Genomic DNA, 20,812 nt, shown 5'->3' with positions numbered 1-20,812 from the left:
ATAAGACCTGGAACACTGGGGGAAAAAGTAAGAATTCTCAGTGGCAAGCTGGGAATTGACCCTCTTATATTCCTCAGATTTTAAAAATCTGAGTCCTCCCAAAGGAGAAAGCATACAGCGAATATCTCATCAGGGCAGATAATAATAACTAGCATCCTGAGTTATATGCCAGGCATATAATCCCCCAGTTACCCCATGAGGGGTCTACAACTAATATTTCCATTTTGCCAGCAAAGGAACAGAAATGCAGAAATAAGGGAACTGCCTGTGGCAGACAGAGACAAGGACTTGCCACTCCACCATCAACAGACAGCTTCCTCTCTCGAGGTCTGCCCAGCTGCAGAGACCCCACATCATCCAAGGTCATGTCCTGCCTGGGCAGCTGGTGGCCAGGCAAGGTGGGATAAAGGCCTGCCCTTTTCAGCCCAAAACAGGACAGCTGGGAGAGGCCATCCTCACTCAGAGCTTCCCTGAGATTTTGACTTCTTCCTCTGGCCAGCTCTGCTTCTTCCCTCTTCCCCTCATAGACATTGATTCCATCTTGTGTTCCAGATTCTGTCTAGGTGTCTGCTTCCAGAGAACTCAGCCTGCAACCTGCTGGCAAGTGGTAGAGCTGTGCTCCTGACACAGGCAACCTGCCCATAATCACAATTCACAGCAGGCCGCCAAATCTGCTCACAGGATGCATTCAGGTTCCTTAGGGTAGCATTCAAGGCCCTTTAGAATTTGATTCCAATCATCTTTGCTCACCTTACTTGGCAACAGGTCCTGTTCTGGCATTATACCAAGCATTCGTTCAAGTGGTATTTTGACTGGAATGCCTCCCTCCTCCTGAAGAGGTCCTCCTAAGTTTAGCACAGACATCACCTCCTCTGTGGAGCCTCTCTGAGACTCCTAGAGAGTAACAAACAGTACAGAGTAGTGAATGCAGCCTGGAGTCCTTGAGGCCTGAGTTCAAATTCCAGCTCCATGACATAGCAGTGCAACATGGACAGAATTATGTAACTCCATCTCCTATCTATAATATGGAGCTAATAATATCTATTTTGCTAGGTGGTGAATGAAATAAAATCTGTAAATCACCTAGCCTACAGAATCTCAGGCCCCACCTCAACCTTTAATGGGCATAGAGATGTCTCAAATGTCTTGTGAAAATGCAGATTCTGAACCGGTGGGTCTAAGGTGGGGCCTGAGATTCTCAATTTCTACCAAACTCCCAGGTAACCTAAGTGTGAGTAGTCTATGGACTACACCTGACTATCAAAACCCTAGCCCAGGACCTGGCCCTTAGTGGTACTAAGTGACATTTATTTCTCCTTGCCCTCCCTACTCTTCCCTCTGGGTGCCAATAACATTTTGCTTCATGCCATTTGCACACTCCTCCCCACATCATACTTTAGTTAGCTGCTATCTCTGTGGCTCCCACTAGACTGTGAGCAATTTGAGGGTAGAAACTATATAATCCTTCCCTCAGTAGCATCAGTGCCCTGCATTGGACCCGGTATATAAAAAGGGATCAATAAATGTTTGATGAATTAAGCCCATAAATTGGAAATAAAAATATCATCTCTGCCTGTCTCAACAAGTTGTTGTCATGAGCAAATGTGATAATTTGGGAGAGAGAGTGCATGGCAACATATCATATGGTGCAAATATAAAGTATTATTATCCGTCAGCTTTCTACTCTGCAGCAGTTCAGACTCATGCAGCTGAAGCATGTTTGCTGTGGCAGTTGCTCAGGCTCTGATGATTATAAAAACTCAGATTCATCTGTAGTTTAAAAATAAATCAAATTCTCTTCTGGCTAACAACCACAGCACTCTTCACCTATGGTAAGAACGTAATTATAATGATGTAAATGAAAAGAACGTATCTTTCATCAATCAATCAGTCGATTAATCATGAAGCAGGCACCAAGTATCTCTCTCCAGGTAGCGCTGGGCTTTCTTATCTACCTCCCTGAAATGAGCAAGTAATATCAATCAGCCTTATCTCATGTCTGTTTGAAGGTGGGGAGACTGATGGAGGAAGATGAGGTCAGGAGTGGGGTTGATGGGAGGGCAGTTCAGAACCACGCTGGAGACTGGAGGAAAACCCCCACATCCCTTTCCAGGAGGGGCCTGGCCTATGAGGTGGGGTCTTCCAAGTGGCTTTCCATGGTGAGTGGCCAAGACCCTGCCTGTGCTGTTAGCAGATGGTTCCAGGAATATTGGGAGGGCATGTGCTTTAAAACTCATCACTTGGATGGAACTCATTCCTGGAAAAAAGGTTATACTTGAGAGCTCATGCAACGATTCATCTGCAACATATCCACATATGTCTTCTTTTGCATTGCAAATAATGATGTCAGGCAGGTAACCACCAAGGGCTGTGCCAGGCTGGCCCCTGCTCCTTCATGGGGGTGGATGGGTGGTGGTGATGGTAGAGTGGTGACCCAGGGGGGCTTGGATGAGAAGACCCCATATAATGCTTAGGTTTCTCTGGGCAAGTATAAGATTCAAGTCAATTATTTCTAAAGAGGAGTGGGAGGGGAAGAAGGTTAATGTGAAGGCAAACTTCCTAAAATTCAGCAACCTGGGGACCTTTAGCAAAGTGTGGCTCATGTGACAATATCATAGAGATCAAGAATAAGTGCCTACACACCAATAAAATAATATTTTAAAAATAATTGTGGTGATAACAAGATAAAGTTCATAGCAAATAAAAATTTTAAGAAACCCCAAAACAAACCAATATATTAAGAGTGTTCAAAGTAAGTTGACTACATATGTATCTATCATTCACAAAAATATTAATTCTGGTTATACTTGGGTGATTTTAATTTTCATGTGTATTTTTTCTGTATTTTTCCTAATTAATATGTATTATTTTATTACATGGGAAAATGTTTTCCTCCAAAATAAAAAGATTAGAAATAAATGAATGTACCAAAAAATTAGTAGTAATTGTGAATTATGGGGTCACAAATATTTTATATTTCTCAATTTTACTTTTTGTATTCTAGGTGTTGTACATGAATACATATTGCTTTTATAATTTAAATTTTTAAGTTTTCGGGGATCCCTGGGTGGCTCAGTGGTTTAGGGCCTGTCTTTGGCCCAGGTCGCAATCCTGGAGTCCTGGGATTGAGTCCCATGTTGGGCTCCCGGCATGGAGCCTGCTTCTCCCTCTACCTGTGTCTCTGCCTCTCTCTCTCTCTCTCTCTCTCTCTCTCATTAATAAATAAATAAATAAATAAATAAATAAATAAATATTTTAAAAAATAAAATAATAAATTTTTAAGTTTTCTTACGGTATATAATAGCAGCAGCAAATAAAGAAATTTCGTGTTGCCCAGTTCTAAACCTCAAAATGATCCCTGATTCCTTTCTCTTTTACATCTTGTGCCTAATTTATCAGCAAGCTGTGTTAACTGTGTCTCCAAAACATATCCTGAATCTCACCATTTCTCCCCTTCTACCTCTAGCTCCACCTAACTCAAGCCTAGCCCCTGAATTATACTGCAATAACCTCTTGATGTCTCTGATTTCATTCTCTGCCCTCTATAATCTCTTCTCCACATCATAACCAGAGAATTATTGACCCATAAATAGCATCATGTCTGTCTTCTGTCTAGAACCTTCAGAGGCTCTCTATTGCCCTTACAGTAAAATCATGCTCCTCACCCTCGTCAGAGCCCATCTCTCCAGCCTCTTCCCTCCATGCCTCCCTCCCCTTGCTCACTTCACTCAAGCCATTGTCCTTGTTTCTTAGCTTAGGAAGAGCTTGCATTTGCTGTTCCCTTTGCCTTAGAATGCTCATCCCACAGACCTTCAAATGCTGTTTCCTTCTCCTCAATTAGGTCTCTGCTTAAACATACCTCCTCAGAGAGGCCTTTGCTAACCACCCTAATCTAAAGTAGTCTGCATATTCTAACTCAACACTCTGGTTTTGATTTTATCTTCTGTAATACCTAATATTTTCTATTTTCTAACTGCTTGCATCAGAAAGCAAAGAATGGTCTTATCCTTCTTATTCACCCCTATATTCCTAAGAACCTAGAACAAAGCTCAACACACAGGAGGTGTGCAATATTTTAGAATAAATTAATAGGTGGGGAGGGGTAGCTAATGGAATTCCAAGTCTAGGCTCATCAAGGCAAAGGAAAGCAAAATTCTTTCTTCTGGGACAATTCTAAGTGGCTTTGTGGAAAAGGTAGAATATATGAGGAGGTACATAATTCCCACAAAGTGGCTCCAACATACCTTTTTAGCTATCTTTTCCAATATTTCCAGACACTTTCTTTAAAACCTTTCCCTGGAGTGTCCTTACTCTCTCTTTTACTTATCACTAAATTCCTGCATTCGCATCATTGACCCTTTGATCTCTTGATCTCTGGTCTAACTTCAGCAGCAAGCCTATATAACAGCCATGTGAGCCCATAAACCTGCTTTCCTTTCCCACATTCAGTCCTGGAACATTCATGGTTCCAAAAGAAAACTGAGATTTCTTCCCTGGAGCATCTTTCCTTGCTGTTCCACAGAGCAATGCTGAGGTGGGCATCTCTGAACGGCAGCGCCAAGATCGTTGCACTTAAGGTTGTTGGTGTCTGACTGCTCTTCTAGAAACTGTGTGTAAGGAGAACTGTGGCAGATGAAAGTCTTGCCTTTTGGTGGTGTTACCTGAGAACTTTGCATTTAATAACTAAGTCTGCCATCATGTAGACATACAATGTTAAATGTATTTGATGCAATATGTACATAAACTAATATCCCCTGGATGATCCCCTAGGTCCTTTTTTCTAGATGCAGCCACTATTACCAGTTTGAGAGATGATCATTTAATTCGTGGGATTTAGTTATGGTTACTGGTTAAGAATCTCCAGGACTATAGGGGATCCCTCGGTGGCTCAGTGGTTTAGTGCCTGCCTTCGGCCTAGGGCGTGATCCTGGAGTCCTGGGATCGAGTCCCATGTCAAGCTTCCTGCATGGAGCTTGCTTGTGTCTCTGCCTCTCTCTTTCTCTCTGTCTCTCATGAATAAATAAAATAAAATAAAATAAAAAGAACTTCCAGGACTGCAAATATTTTCTTTACCCTTCCCATATTTTTGACCACCACAAAGACTCTCTGTAATGAATGTAAGGTACAAAATCTGGAGATTGTTTGCCAACTTTTACAAAAAGAGTTTATTTATTTATTTGAGAGAAAGTGAGAGAGCACAAGCAGTGGAGAAGGGGAGAAAGACAGAGAAAAGCAGACTCTTTGCTGAGCAGGGAGCCCGATGCAGGGCTTTATCCCAGGACCCCAGGATCATGACCTGAGCAGAAGGCAGACACTTAGCCAACTGAGCCACCCAGGTACCCCTGTTTGTGGATTTTTAATTCAAATTCTAACCAGGCTCTTCCCTGACTCTTTGAGGCCCTACGTGGGCCTATGCTATTTGCTGCAGTTGGACAAATTTCTAGACAAATTAGAATCCAGAACAGGATCCAGAACTAGATTTAGATTCCAGAACAAGCTTATACCTACTCAGATAACACCCCTGTGGTGATTTCAGAAATTTTAAAATTCACTGTACCCTAATACCACCCACATGGGCTTTCTCCAATAGACACAACTCCTTCTACTTTTCTCTAAGGCACCAGGGGGCAACATAAGGTCATTCATATAAAGAGCATGTGCTAAAACAGGCCTGGATTCAGAGCCCAGGTCTGCTTGTAAACTGTGTGTCCTAGGACATGTTGCTTAACTTCTCTGAGGCTCCTTCCTCCAATGTAAAATCAGAACAATATCTACCTCATAGGGTTGTTGTAAGGGTTAAATGTAGTATGTATGAGTGGCTCTCACCATGGAGGCATTCCCTAGTTTCTTAAAGAACTGAGGATCCATTTAAAATTCAGATGTGCTTGGGCCCATCAGATTCTCTGTTACATCAGCATTGCTGGTTTCTCCAAGAATGAGTTAACTCTTCCTGTTTGGAGCCAGCCCCTCTGTGAGTGATCCCATCCCTTCTCTCCTCCAGGACCTACTTCTGTCATTAACTTTTTCTCCCCTGTGTCTTGAGTCTCTCTAGTCCATTGGCCCTTTGCTTTCAGGTTTGTTCAAATCTTTCATACAACAAACAAAAGGTCCACCAGTAAATCTAGTGTTCTCTACCACCTCCTGCTCTTTTGCCTTCTCTTCTAACAAGCTCAAAGAGCCTGAGTAAGAGATCACACCCTGTGGGCTGGGACAGAACTTGCAGAATCTGCTCAAGGCTAGAGGCTAAGTAGAACCCCCTTTTCCTTCTGGGGTGGTGGTAAATGGTGAAGACTCTGGATCCCGGCTGAGACCTGGTGCAGGGTGGGGAGCTATGAAGGGAAGGGGCCCACTTCTTATTCATTCTTCCCTGCTTTTAAGAGCCCAGGGAGATTCTGGATGAAAGACCAGCCTTCCTTTAGAAGAATTGGACATATTTTAATTGAGTTCAAATTTGATCGAGGAGGGAGGGACATCTTGGGGCTTCCCTTCACTCTGAAGTCAAAGGACTGTACTTGAGAGAAGTCTGAAGTCACATCCTCAGTCTGTCTTCCAGAAAGCCCCCCATTGTCCAGTGGGGGTGCAGCAGGAACAAGCCTGGGTCCCTGGGAGTATTGAGGAATCTCATATTTAATAATATTGGGGGGCTAGACCAAGTATGAGGAAATCAGAACAGGGCCACTAACTAAAGGGGAAGGGGCTCAGGAAAGCACACAGATTCAGAGGGTTGACACATGGTCTCACTCCTGTTCCCCAGCTAGGTTGCATCAATGAAAGCTATCATCATTTCTGTGGCGCCCCCTGGGTTGTTGCTTCCGCCATGGGAAGGGATCTCTGCTGAAATGAGAGACTGGAATCTATCATCCACAAGTGGAGGGAAGCAAAAAGATGCAAAGGGTTAGCAGTAGGGCAAGTGGAGTGACATTGGGGAAAGGAACACCCCTGAATCCTCTACCCATATCAGTTTTGGGGGTTCGCCTGTCTACTTTAGGGTTTTTGCTTTCAATCATGTGACTCCCAGGCAAGAGGGGAGGCAGAAAGAAAAAGTGGCCCCCTGAAATGACTGTGGTCTACACCAGCATCTCAGGATGGAGAAGCTCTGCAAGCCATGTGAAAGAATGATCCAGACTCTGCCTTCTCTTCTTCCCCATTTATTCACTCCTGCCACACCCCATGGACCATCATTCCCAGGGCTGCCGAAGACTACCTTTGTGCAGAATCCAATGGATATTTTCAAGTCTTGGGAGTTGCCCCCCTCCTTGAAACTGCTCCCTTGGCTCTTGAAGCCCTTCCATTCCGCTTCTCTTTTCTGATGGTGGGACTTTAGGTCCACCTCATGGGTTTTGCCTACCTACCCACTAAAAGTTGCTGCCTAGAAATTTTTCCTTGGACCACTGTCCTCTGTCTTGCCTGGGCAAGCTCATTCAGTCTCAGACTTTACCACATCTATGTGGAGAACTTACAAATCTTTAAGTCTAGCACTGACTTTTCCTCTTGAGAACCTAGAAACTATATAAAACCAAATGCTGAACATCTCCACTGGGAAATCTCACACATACCTCAAAATCAGCACTTTCAAAACTATTACTTTCATTCTACTTAATTCCATATCCCTTAGAGTCTATAAAACAAACCCCGGGATGCTTTCCCCTCCGTTTCATATGTGAATTCATGGCACTGCCATCTACTTGGACACCCAAACCAGAATCTGGGTGTCCCTCCTCACCTTCTATCTCCCTAATCGAAGCTTCCTTTGATACTATGTGTCCAAACATGAAATCCTGCTGGTATTTGCTTCTGAAATGTTTCTTCTGCACTATAATAATTTATAGCTATCTTTTCTTTTGGACTATAACCTCCTAACAGCCTCTGGATTCACTCCTTCCTGAAATCATACTGAACCCTAGAGCTGGAGTGGTAAAATCAAATTTGCCCTGTCATTCTCTTGCTTAAAGAACTCAAATGACCCCTCCCCTTTTTTTTTTTACCTGTGAGATTCAAGACTGTCCTTGATTTAACCCCTACCTATTTCTCCACCCATTCTTCAACTTAAGTTTGTTATTCCCACAACTCACCATCGCTAATCTCTTCTCTGTTCCCTGGATCACACTGGGAATGCTTTGCCCATCTCTGTTTATCTACAAACCTTTACTCAGCCTTTTAAGATATAACTCATATGTTATCATCTCCCAGTACCCTCCTCTAGACCCTCAGGTGGGTTGCAGCTCCCTATCATCATACTCTGTTACCACATGCCCTGGGAAATAGGAGGGAAGACTAGGCAGTCTCCTGAGTGAATGTCCCAGTCTGGGCTCTGGTAGGAGTATTCAACAAGGCAGATTCAGAAACCTGATTTCATCAGCATATTGAGAACAGAGCCATCTCTTAGCAGCTGACTCAAATGGACTTCCTGAAAAATGTATAATGTCAAAATATCCACAGATTACCTACAGTAAGAACTAGAACTTTCATAAGGACTGTTTTCCCAGAGTGTGAGAGACCCAGTGTCTTCTTTCCCTGCAGAGACTACCCCAGGAGGTAAATGAGAGTCAGAACAACGACAGGTAGATGAATCAAGCAACTTATAAAATGGGGCTAAAAAAACGTGAGGCCTCTATCGCCACATCAGGAATGGGCTTGCCAATGAAACCATACTTTTAGAAGTCTGTTCCTTAATGTGTCCCTGGCCAAAGCCGGGATACTCTCTGTCCCAGCTAGCTCCTGTAAATCCCTTTTGACTTTTCTGACTGACCAAACCCCACTGCCTCCAGGTCTGGGTGTTCTCTCTCTCATTAATCTTTTAATGAAGTTACTGAAGAGGCCTGTTAGCAAAGGCCATCCTTTCAGCTTCCGAGTTGATCCTTTAAGGGTGGATTTCAGAGTTTCAGAACTCGACCCTATCTCCAGGTACTCGAGGGAGGCCTCTCTGTAGCAGCCAAGTAGAAACTAGGAACCTTTTTCTGTTATTATGAGAAGCAGGGACCCAGGGCCTGGCACAGGAGGCAGGCTGAGGGGACAGGGAGACTGGGAACAGGTGGAAGAGGGCTCCCCTCCTCTACCCCCTTCAGAAGCAGCAGCCTTTCAGACCCTGCCTTAAGAGTCAGAAGCTGCAAGGGGTGGTTAAGGTTGTGGTGAGAAGACCAGAGAGCAACTGCGGAAGCCCCATGGTCAGACCTGGAGACTCATAGAGCAGGAAGGCGGAGGGAGCCGGGGCTCTCCCGTGGTCTCACACTCCCAGCCCCACAGCATCGCCTCAGGCACTTCTCACTGCAGTCCCGGAGCCAGCAGCAGCAACAGCTCCTGGAGCTCCTCAGAAATGGGGTTCTCAGGCCCGGCCCTGACCTGCTAAATCAAATTCAAGGGGCGGGACAAGCCCTCAGAATTTGAGAATAGGGGCCTGCGGCCCTCTCGCCTGCAGCCACTCCCCACCCCATCTGCTCGGTTCCGGGTGGATTCCCAAACTCTAGGAAGTAGCTTTATACCTGGGACAGCCTCGGCGGTCCGTGTGCTGCGGGTCCAGCCCACCAAGGTGCTTGCTGCGCGGCCGTGGGCCGAACTGAACTGCAGACGCTGGATCAGGCGCGCCAGGACCCTTTCACTTATTCCCAGGTCTCTGCGGTTTAGCAATGGCCAAGACCTCCTCTCCTTCAAGCGATTCTCTCCGTTCTCCCCGGAGGCTCCTTCTCCCTCCCGACCCGCTCTTCTGCCGAGCGAAGTCCTGTGGGACAGTCTGCTCTTTCCCCTGGAGGCTCAGGCCGGCAGAAGCGCTCACACCGCCCTCGGCCACCGCCGCCACCGCCACCGCCACCGCCACCGCCACCTCCACCTCCACCGCCACCTCCACCTCCACCGCCACCTCCACCGCCACCTCCACCTCCACCGCCCCTCCTACCTCCACCGCCACCTCCACCGCCACCTCCACCTCCACCGCCACCTCCACCTCCACCGCCACCTCCACCTCACCGCCACCCTCCACCTCCACCGCCACTCCACCGCCACCGCCACCCGCCACCGCCACCGCCACCGCCACCGCCACCGCCACCTCCACCGCCACCTCCACCGCCACCTCCACCGCCACCTCCACCTCCACCGCCACCTCCACCTCCACCGCCACCTCCACCGCCACCACCGCCACCTCACCGCCACCGCCACCTCCACCGCCACCTCCAGCCCCGGCTGTGGACTCACCCTGAAGGAAGCTCCAGCATCTCATTCTCAACGTGACCGCCCCTCGCTCTCCACCCCCTTCACTCCCTCCTGCCCAGCGCCGCCCCAACTGTCTGACCTCGTCCCTCCTGTGAAGGTCTCGCCCTCCCTCCACTTGGCTCCCACTCCGACTGGCCCTGATGCCCGGGTCTCCCTTGAACCTGTTGCCTCCCCTGGTTCCAGTCAACACCTCACTCGCTTGGAGCGGCTCAATTCCTGGGCAGTTGGGCCTGGCGCCCGACTCTTCCCTCCCTCAGTCTCTCCCGCCTCAGGTAGGACCTAAACCACAGCTCAGGTTCATTTTCCAAGGACAGCAGGATGGTGCTGATAGAGAGGGGAACACTGCAGGACGAACTCCCGCGAACATCCCATCTCCCTGTTCCACTGATCCAGCCATTCCCAACAACAGGAAGTTTTCACAGGCCCCTCCGCACAGGGTCCCCCCACCCACCTTGTCCTTACCCTTGAGCTCAGCTCCTCTCTCCCCATTTGCTCTGATTTTTCTCCTCTTCCCTCTCAGGCTGCTCTCTGGAACTCAAAAGTTTATTCTTCATCAGCCACGCCAAGCCATTTGACTCCCAACTCATTCTTGCCATCCCCTCAGGACTACCTTTTGACAAACAAAGCGGCCTGAGAAAGTGCTGTGCTAGGTCTAGTTCTTTAGCTAGAGATGTTTTATTTTATTTTTGTTTTTTTTTCTCCTAGAAGATGTTTTGTTGACTGCTTTTAATCTTAACTATGTATTTTTTTCTTCCCACTGCAGGATGATGAAGGATCAAAGAGGTTCGGGACTGCAGTGGGCTATCAAGGAGACCCGGCCTGGTCCAGGCCTATAGGCAGGAGATTAGGGCCTCCAGAGGCTCCCTGAGTACACAGGAATCTTGAGAGAGGGAAGGCACCAGCTTTTAGGCAGGTGGCAAGAAGAAAGCATAGAACTGGAAATCTGGCTGGCTACCATCCCAGAGACAAAGTCGAACCCTGCCTTTTGAGCACCACTAGAGAAAAGGCAAGAATTGAAGACCCAGAAGCCAAGAGACACTCTGATCATACAGAAACCCCCTAGCTAAGAAGGCAAACCCAGACATTTCTTGGGAAGGTGTTCCTAGATTTGCTTGGGATGACATAATTGTTTTCTTAGTGAATACATATCTCTCAGTCCTGGGAAGATTTAGAATTAAATAGAGATAGAATGAAGGAAATCAAACCTCATGGTGTTATACTTTTGTTTTGCCTTTTTTTTTTTTTAAGATTTTATTTATCTACCCGTGAGAGACACAGAGTGAGAGGCAGAGACATCAGCAGAGGGAGAAGCAGCTCCCCGCCAGAAGCCCAATGTGGACTCAATCCCAGGACCCCGGATGATGCCCCAAGCCAAAGGCAGATGCTCAACCACTGAGCCACCCAGGCCTCCCATATTTTTGTATTCAAAGAATCTACATATTTGGTATTTCAAATGCCCCTAATGTTTCGTGTTTTAAATACTCTTCATATTTAATAGTATTTAACAGAAATACTTTTTAATGTTTAATAAAGTGTCTGAAAATTAACTTTGCAATGCTGATTTAAAGTGTGTAACTGACTAATTATTAAGACTTTTGATTTTAAGTTAAAAATCCTTTTAAAGTTTATACACTATACTGGAACTTTTAAGAAGACTTACCACTCACCGCTTTGTGTTTATTAGTTTTATGAGAATTACCTAAGAATTTGGGAGGCTTTGTCTATCTGAAAATTGATGTGTTTGGAAAAAATATTCAACTTATTAAATTAATAAATGCAGTTGAAAATGCTTAACCAAGTGAAGCAGACATCAATTTACTGGCTTTATAAATTGAATAATAAATGGATATGTTTAATGTAAAGGCTTAAGCCCAAATTTTGAATTTGAAAGTAATGAATATTAAATTTTAAAAACCAAAGTAACTTCTAAATAATCATCTCAGGGTAAAAAGTCTTAATTCATTTTTAAAGTCCTTTCCTTTCCTTTTGATACCATGGAGAAAGTTCACAAATAAATATTCCAATCTATAAATGTGAACTCTTCTCAATAGTGAGTTGCCAAGAAAAGAGCCCTTGAGGCTATATGAGTAGGCAGCCAGTGTGCAGTTTGGGAAAGGGCCAGAGGTTAGCTAAAATGACACAACACAATCCTGACTTCTCACCTTCTTTCCAGACTTGTTTCTCGGGTTGCCGACAGACCTTCAGTTAAACATCTTTGCACCACCTTCAACTTTGCGTTTCACAAAGTTAGCTCATCCATTCTTTATCCTCCCTTGCCTACTCTTGGCCTCTGCCAAAAGGCTTCCCTTCAGAAATAACGTGTTTATTGCACCACCATCAGCGCAGCTCAGCAGGCTGGAAACCGCATAGTGGCGCTCACTCTTTCCTCTCCTTCTCCGCTTCTCTAATCCATCGTTCAGTCCTGATGAGCCTTTCTCCACAAAGTCCACTTTTCTTCCATTTCCCCAGTCACCACTGCAGTCTCTGACTCTGTCACCCCACGCCAGGATCACTGTGGGGCCTTGGGTCAGTTTCCTCTGCTGCAATTCATTCTACACAGAGCTGCCAGAAGAGCCATCAAGCTTTGTTTTCACCTCTAATATTTTATTTGTACGAGCATTTGCCAGCTTCTTAATATCTGCCAAATAAAATCCAAGTTCTCCTTGACATCTAACGCCTTTTAACGACTAGGAATACTGCTCCTCTTAGCGTCCTCAGCTTTCACGGTTTCTTATTTTTTTTCTTATTCTTATTTTCATCAAGCTAATTTGCTTTCCACGTTGCCCACACAGCACCATGTCTTCATGCACATCTTTGCATACATAGCTCATTGCCTCGGTATGGGAGGCACAAACCCCTCTTGTTTTCTCACACTATGAATCTGATTTCTTCCTTTCCCTCCAAATCCTGTTACCACTCACCTATATACAATTTACAATATCCTTGACATCCGTATGCATTTCCATAATAATTTCCATGTCTTTATATTATTCCATAACAATGTCTTCAGTTTTGCAGGCATATAATTTTCTTAAAGAGACTATATAAGTTCTTCAGGGAAGGAATTTTACTAGCCTTGTCAACCACAGAGGATTAAATGAGTTTATGTGGAAGTACTTTGTAAACTATCAAGTTTTATCAAATATAGTGTTAGAGTAGCTGTGGTGTGGCTGAAAAAGCCAAGGATTCGAACTTGGAAGAGTTGAGTTCACTAACTAGCTCTATGTTTTACCAGTTGTGTTATTTTAAGCAAAACTTAATCTTTACTGAGTTCCAGTAACCTCACCAGTAAAATGGCCATAGGATATCTTACAGGGTAGAGGTAGTTGTAAAGATCAAATAAAGTGACATCGGGATGCCTGGTTGACTCAGCAGTTGAGCACCTGCCTTTGGCTCCAGTGGTTATCCTGGGATCCGGGATTGAGTCCTGCATTGGCTCCCTGCAAGGAGCCTGCTTCTCCCTTTGCCTGTGTCTCTGCCTCTCTCTCTGTGTCTCTCATGAATAAATAAATAAATCTTTAAGAAAAATAAAGTGACATCAATAAAAAACTTTTTACATATTTTAAAGCATTGTACAGAGGTATATTTTTCAGTAATGACAAGGTAACACTAATAAATGTTGATATAATAACCAATACATGTTGATGTAGTGACTTGAAAAGATTGTAAGATGAGGAGCACATACCATTATGGCCTAAGTAGCAACGCTTCATAGATGACATATCATAGCAGTGCAAGTAGCTTTAGTGAGTCAAACATAGTAAACATCTCTGACTTACAAAAGAAGTAAATAGGACTACAGATAGATGTTAATGGAATAAAAAACATACAAAAATAGTATTTCTTTTAGAGTAATTTACCATGTTTATTCAATTATAAGGGACTATTTGAAAGACATGTCATTTGTCCAAATGCTCTCAAGTTCTGGACACTATGTTTGAAGTGTATTCAGTATTTGCTCACTCAACATATTTTGTTTTAGCAGATATTAATTGTATACTAATAGTATGCCACACACTATTCTAGGCCCTGGAGATACATCCATGAAGAGAGTTCAAGTTCCTGTTCTCAGGGATCTTAACATTCCAATGGTAGAGATTTAAATATGCAAATAAAATAACTATAGATTATAGTAAGTGCTATGAAGAAAGTAATGTGGGGTGGGAGTGAAAGACTGCTATAGATGGCTTTTTGAGAAAAGACATCAAGAAGACAGTGACATTTAAGCTGAGGTTGGAGAATGAAGTAGAAAGCCACAGAAAGAGCCCAGAAAAGAGCATGTTAGACTGAGAGAAGTGTGAATGCAAAGGCCCTGAGGCAGGAAAGGGCTAGCTCTCTTCAGACGCCTGTGTGGTTGGAGCCTAGTGATGAAGAAGTCTGGAGTCAGATCACACAACGCTTGGCAGGCCTTGATGTGAAGTTTGGATTTTTTCTATGTGCATTGGAAAGCCACTAAAGAAACTCACATGTTATTAAAATTGGAATCATACTACTTTTTAAAAAAATCATAGGCCATGTTATCATAATATAACATCTTTGGTCATCTCACAAAGTTTAGCATGATTTGGCTCAAAATATAAATTTAAAAAGAAGGACTATGCATTTTCAAATTTGGACCTTCTCTATATGGGTGGGGTGCACTGAGTAGGGGCTGCCATAGGTTCTACCTGCTGTTATCCTCACCTGTCTTATGAAATTAAGATTCTTCACATTCTAACTGCTAGCTATCTGATCAGTTGTCAAGATAGCAGACAGGCCACCTTCTGGGATCTTTTAAAATACATTGTTAAGACTATGCCATAAGGATAAAGGAGACTGTTGATATACCGATACAGAGTGACCCCTAAAATATGTTAAAAGGAAAAAAAGCTTTGTATACAACAAAAGGGTGCTATCATTTTTTGTGTATATATAAAGTATCTCTGGGATATATAAGAAACTGACTTGCCTATGGTGAAGGGACCCTGGTAGCTGGGGAATAGAATGGGGGAGAATTCTTACTGTACACTTTTTTATATTTTTAAATGTTTTAACCAACATGAATGTATTATTACTTATTCAAAAAATTAAAATCCTACATTTTTTCCATATAGATACTTATCTTACAGAAAACAGGCAATGTTCCAGAATTGGTGAGAAAGTTTGCATCACTGGGTAAACCTAAAGTTAGTCTATATAATCACAAGAATATTTAAAATCTAGACTTATGCTCTCCAGTACAGTAGTTACAAGTCACATGGCTATTTAACTTTAAACTTAATTTAAACAATATCAAATTTCAAATTCAGTACCTTGGTCACACTAACTACATTTCAAGTGCTCAGTAGCCATTAGCTACACGTGACTAATGGTTATCATGTGGACAAAACAGAGAACATTTCCACATCATGGAAAGTTCTATCAGACAGACTGCTATACACTTATGCAAAAATACCATCAGGGCTATGAGCTAACTCTTAAAACTTAGCTGATCAAGACAAAGAGACTCAGGAGTACAATAATACCAATACATTCCAATGCTAATTTCCCCAAGATGACTCACTAGAATGGCACTTAGAGGTGCAATCAAAACTCCCAGCTTTAGATTTCTAAGGCAGACTGGTATATAATTTGTCATTACAAAACATCAGTCTACACTAGTATAGCACTAGCAGTTATTGTGTAAGAGTTAAGAATTGTTTTTGTATATGTAAACTTCGATTAAATAAAACTAACATAGTTAATATTTACTGAATTTGATATTCTGCATTGATTCAGTAAATGAGTCAAAAATACTAGCACAATAAGAGTGAGTAATGAGATTCAATTATATTCAACTTCTTTAGTACAATTTGTCAACTTTTGTTATCTTCGCTATCATTATGAACTCAGCTTTTCACAAATTAACACATTTTAAGTAACCATAGTCATCATTTTCCTTTTGATACTCAGAGTGACAGAATTTAGCCCATGAGTGTCCCTGTGTTCTTCTATGCAACACCATTATTTTTTTAAGCATTCTTACTTTCTGTCGGAATAAAATATTCCAAGACTTACCTGTATCTTCCCAGACCCAGACATGAATCAGCCATTTTTCTAAGGCATATTGCGTTTCCTTCAAGTGAAAAATAGTACTAGACCCAAAAATGTAGGCATTAGGAGTGCATATCATGAGGCTCATGTGGTGGAGTAGTATTATTCCTTGGCCATTTCATTGAACAGAGCTAGAAAAGACATAATTTATTATATGTTATTAGTTTTTATTAGTATTTCCACCTTAGTTCTCACATTACCATATGTCCATTTCAATTTTTAAAAATTCTTCAAATAAATTATATTTCTCTTTTTTACAATTCAATGAAACATTCAATTATCACTTTAAATAAAACTGTTGGATTCTTGACAAAGTTAACATAATCACACATTTCATTTATCTGATGATAAAAGGATTGAACAGTAATATAAATATTAGTACTAACAGTGAAACTACTCTATAATGTTCAATTTTTTTCTTGCTTTTCTCTTTGAATGCATCCAGACCAATTACTCTGCCACTCAAGACTTCATTTTGCTTCCTTGGATAATACTTATGAGTATTGTTTGGTCCTTGTGTCTTTGTCCATGAGCAAGCAGACAACTAACATTTTTGAGTTCTTGGAGACAGTGGCCTCCAGTTTCTTACTTTTTCCTCTTGGGAAGCTAGAATTTTTGTTTTGAAATGCAAATTAGCTTAGCAATAGTTAAATGACAGGTAGGCCATCTTCATGTTATCTTTTAAAAATAGGTTTTCGTATAAAAAGAAATGGACAATGTTCCAAAATTATTAGAGAAAGGAAATGGTATCACGTGGTAAACCTGAAGTCACAAGTTAGATTTTAATCTAACTGATTAAAATCCAGACTTACTACTATAGGTTTCCAAGTCAGAGACAACTGGACAGGTACCTACATGAATAATTCTGTAACTACTATCATTCAGAGTCCACTTGTGAAGACATAAGCAGTTATTCACCAGTTAGCCTAAGTATATTTTCTTGCTCAGCCCACGAATGAGCCCGAAGAAAGATTTCTAGAAGGAAGCTGTTCACACCTGATTGGTATCCTTGAAGAAAAAGCAAAATAAACCAGTGAACCATAGTTATAGGAGCTGCCTAATGATTAACAATACAAAACTAGAATTGAATTTCTTCATTTAGTTGGACAGGTAGGTGAGTTATGACTCAGGAGAGTTGTCACAGAGCTCTATCAGGGCCTAACCCAGAGGAAGTGGCACTATCACCAAATGCATTGCTTATAGGGTTTAACTGTGGGCTCTGGGCCTCACTTTTCTCTTCCTTTGAGCTGCGTGTTGAGTTAGTAGGCTTGCTACATGGTGGCTGTTATTAAATTAGGGAAACTCAGCCTGATTGCTCCTCTCACCTCCAGCCTCAAGCATCCAAAGCTGAGTTCAATTCACCTGCCTTGTGTAACTGGAATACCCTGTGCTCACTCTACTAGTATACCAAGTATTGTGTTGCATTGTAATTTTTGGCCATCATGTCTGTCACCCCATTGGTCTATCTACATTTTTCAGATAGACTTTTCTGTAGATAGACTTTCAGATGTAGATGTACATTTCCAGAAAGAATAAGTCTTCAATTGGGGGTTGCTTTAGTCTCTCGTGATTCACATCAAATAGGCCTCTTAACTTTAGACTTAAAAACCTCATGAAGCCAGTCAACTCTAATTTATCTATTATAACAAGATATAAGTTATTCTAGGTATATCCTAGAGAGCAGAATGTTGAAAATATTTATAAAATCTCTAAGAAAGTTCAAATGCTCAAGTTTTCTAGAGAACCTTGCAATCCATTCACTAAGATTAAAAATGCATCCATACACAGAAGTGAAGTCAATGGTATTAATGTCATTACATATTCTTTAAGGTAGAGATTCTCTTGCCCACTTCTATACCTGCAGTGTTTCAAGGTTCTTAACATACTACTCAGTAAATATATACTGAATGAATAAAGTATAAATATAAATATAGACATACCTTTGTAATCACCAGCCCAGAATACTGTCCTTTTGTCACCTACCAGAGACCTCAATTTGAAAGTGACTTTAATCTACCTATTTTAAAAAGTGCACTGATATTTGAGATATGTTGCCTAAAGGCTACCCAACCCTCAGTTTCTATATATTTGGTAAACTTAATGTCAAATTTAGCTCTCAACAGTAATACCTTTGCCAGATTATAATTAGCTATATTAAGAGTCGACAAAGGAAAAACATCCACATGAAAATTATTCCTGCAGTTTTTGTAAAATCACTAAAACAGTTGCCCTGTTTTCTAGAAAGTAAGTTTCATGAAGCCAGAGACTTTACTGGTTTTATATGCAGTATAAATTTATATTTTATATGCAGTGCCTTGGGCAGGGCATGCTATAGGCCTGAATGAGTACATGGCTTGTAGTGAATGAATGAGTGAATTCTATAATTTGATGTCTTTTAAATAAAGAGCTATACAATGAATTATTTTCTAAGATTGACTACAGGGAGAAAGTTTGTCTTCCTGAATAAACTGATGTGGCGTTTTCGTTAGACAGTAAGAAGGTGTTTTCTTTTACTTCCTTCAGGGAAGATTAAAGCAGGACCCTTCGAAGAATATCCTCTGTCTGTCTTCTTTCAAACTTAACATCTTGGGGAGCCTGGGTGGCTCAGTCAGTTAAACATCTGCCTTTGAGGGTCCTGATGCCAGGGTCCTGGGATCCAGTCCCCGCTGGGAGCCTGCTTCTCCCTCTCTCTGCTGCTCTTCCTGTTTGTGTTCTCTCTGTGTCAAATAAATAAATGAAATCTTTAAAAAAAAATTAATATCTTTACTCCCCCACCAGAATTGCCTTCTGATAAGATTGGATCCTATGCTCCCTTTCCGTTTAAGCCCCAATCCCTTTTTCCTTGTATCTGCTCCCCTCTCTCACACTCTCACTTGCCTCTACCCTCCCCTATCGGCCATGTTTCAGCCATTTGATGTTGTCATATCCTCAACACCTCTTGCTTATTCTGCCTCATGGCATTCCTGATGTTATTTCCTCCACCTGGCAATGCCCCTTCCTGTCATTATTCCAAGTACTGGCACCATTAATTCCCTGATCAGAGATCTTGCCCTTTGAACTTGCACTGCCTGTGTTTGAATCAAAGTTGTTCTTTAAGCTTTAGTTTCTTCATTGGCAATTCTGTAGCTTTATACCCTATAGGGCTATTGTGAGGAGGGATATAAGTGGTCAATAAATAATAGTGCTTAGTATTAACATAATTTAAATTAAATTAACATAATTTCTTCTATTTTCCTAAAGTGTACTTTTCTCATACTTCATACCTGAACTATGTACTTTGGTTATTTGTGCCTCAGGTCCTAGAATATAATCCATTTCAAAGTTCTCACATTGACCCTCCCCACATAATCCACAACCTGGATAGGAAGTAGATAATATTTTTGGTTGCTCATCTAATACTTATTGTTTCCATGTAGCCGTTGTATTTTTCTGTTCACCACATTAGTTTAGGACAATGACAGTTGTAACTTATGTATGTCTGTTTACATGTGTCTATCTCTTTCTAATAGTTATATTTATAGAAATAGGAGTTGCTCAATAAATGGTAGTACTGTACATTATGTAGTATGGACTTACAATTAATACCTTATTCAGGTCTCACCATAATCCTATTAGGTAGGTAGTGGTATTTCTGTTGTAGTAGCATCCCTGCTGTTAGTGTTGGCTTAACACAGATGGCTATGCCATTAGAAGAGCACTTTGTAAGGAAACCTAAATATTCTAGATTTCTCTGAGTTTCTTATTCTTTCCTATAACAAAGTGATTAATTGCCTTTTTTCTCCCAATATTGTTTCTGTGTTTCTGAGCCTGTGTTTATGACTCTAAGTGGGTCTCTGCTTCTGGATCTACTTATGTGGCAGCCATTTCCTCACAATTAACTTCATGTGCCTCATCTGACACACAATGTCAGCACCAATCTCAAACTCTTTTATAAATCATTTCTTTGTTTGATTGGTATGAGGAAAATATGTAATGCATGTGGAATAAAACATAAAATCTGAACAAGACTCTTACCACAGGAAATCCTTCTGATCATGGGCATAACAATTTACAAATCTGAATAGGTGTCGTGCTCCTCACCAACCCAGCAAACCAAAGAAGCAGATGGCTAATCTTCTTAAACATTATATAGTTTGGGTCTTATCATAGACATTTTAAAAATATTTTTCTATTTCAAGGATCTACAGAAAGTTTATCCCTTCAGTTGGGAGAGCACTGCTATACCTCCTTATTATTCATCTCAACTACATCTCTGAATAGTATCTAAAGACCTTATAAGGCTGGTCAACTTTAATTTGTCATATATTACATGGAATACTATAAATTATTCTGGATATATTCTGAATGTATCCTGGACATAGGTGAAAATTACTTATGAATCTCTGGTGAAGTTCAAGTGAGCAAGTTCTACAGAGTACTTTACTTTTATTTTATTTTATTTTTTTTTACTTTGTACAGGTTAATTGAATGATGTTGATGTCATTGGACATTCTCAGGCATCCACAGTGAGATGCTGCACATATAAAGACATTATTCT

At 41.9% G+C, this 20,812-nt stretch overlaps 1 long non-coding RNA gene across 4 annotated transcripts in view; it reads right to left on the bottom strand.

Moving 5' to 3' along the window:
- Positions 1–20,812, bottom strand: part of LOC112662414 (uncharacterized) — a 106,604-nt gene that overhangs the window by 82,386 nt on the left and 3,406 nt on the right. For 3 of the 4 annotated variants that reach the window (XR_007401840.1, XR_003138507.3, XR_007401839.1), the window contains exons 2-5: positions 18,216–18,992; positions 16,240–16,406; positions 10,666–10,813; positions 9,480–9,715 (exon numbers count right to left, since the gene is read on the bottom strand). This is a non-coding gene — a long non-coding RNA (uncharacterized LOC112662414). The remainder of the gene's footprint in view (positions 1–9,479; positions 9,716–10,665; positions 10,814–16,239; positions 16,407–18,215; positions 18,993–20,812) is intronic. The other variant, XR_007401841.1, reaches the window with a different exon arrangement.

Source organism: Canis lupus, chromosome 13 (assembly GCF_003254725.2).
Source record: "Canis lupus dingo isolate Sandy chromosome 13, ASM325472v2, whole genome shotgun sequence".
NCBI classification, from domain to species: Eukaryota; Metazoa; Chordata; class Mammalia; order Carnivora; family Canidae; genus Canis; species Canis lupus.
This window is presented reverse-complemented; position numbering and strand designations above follow the sequence as displayed.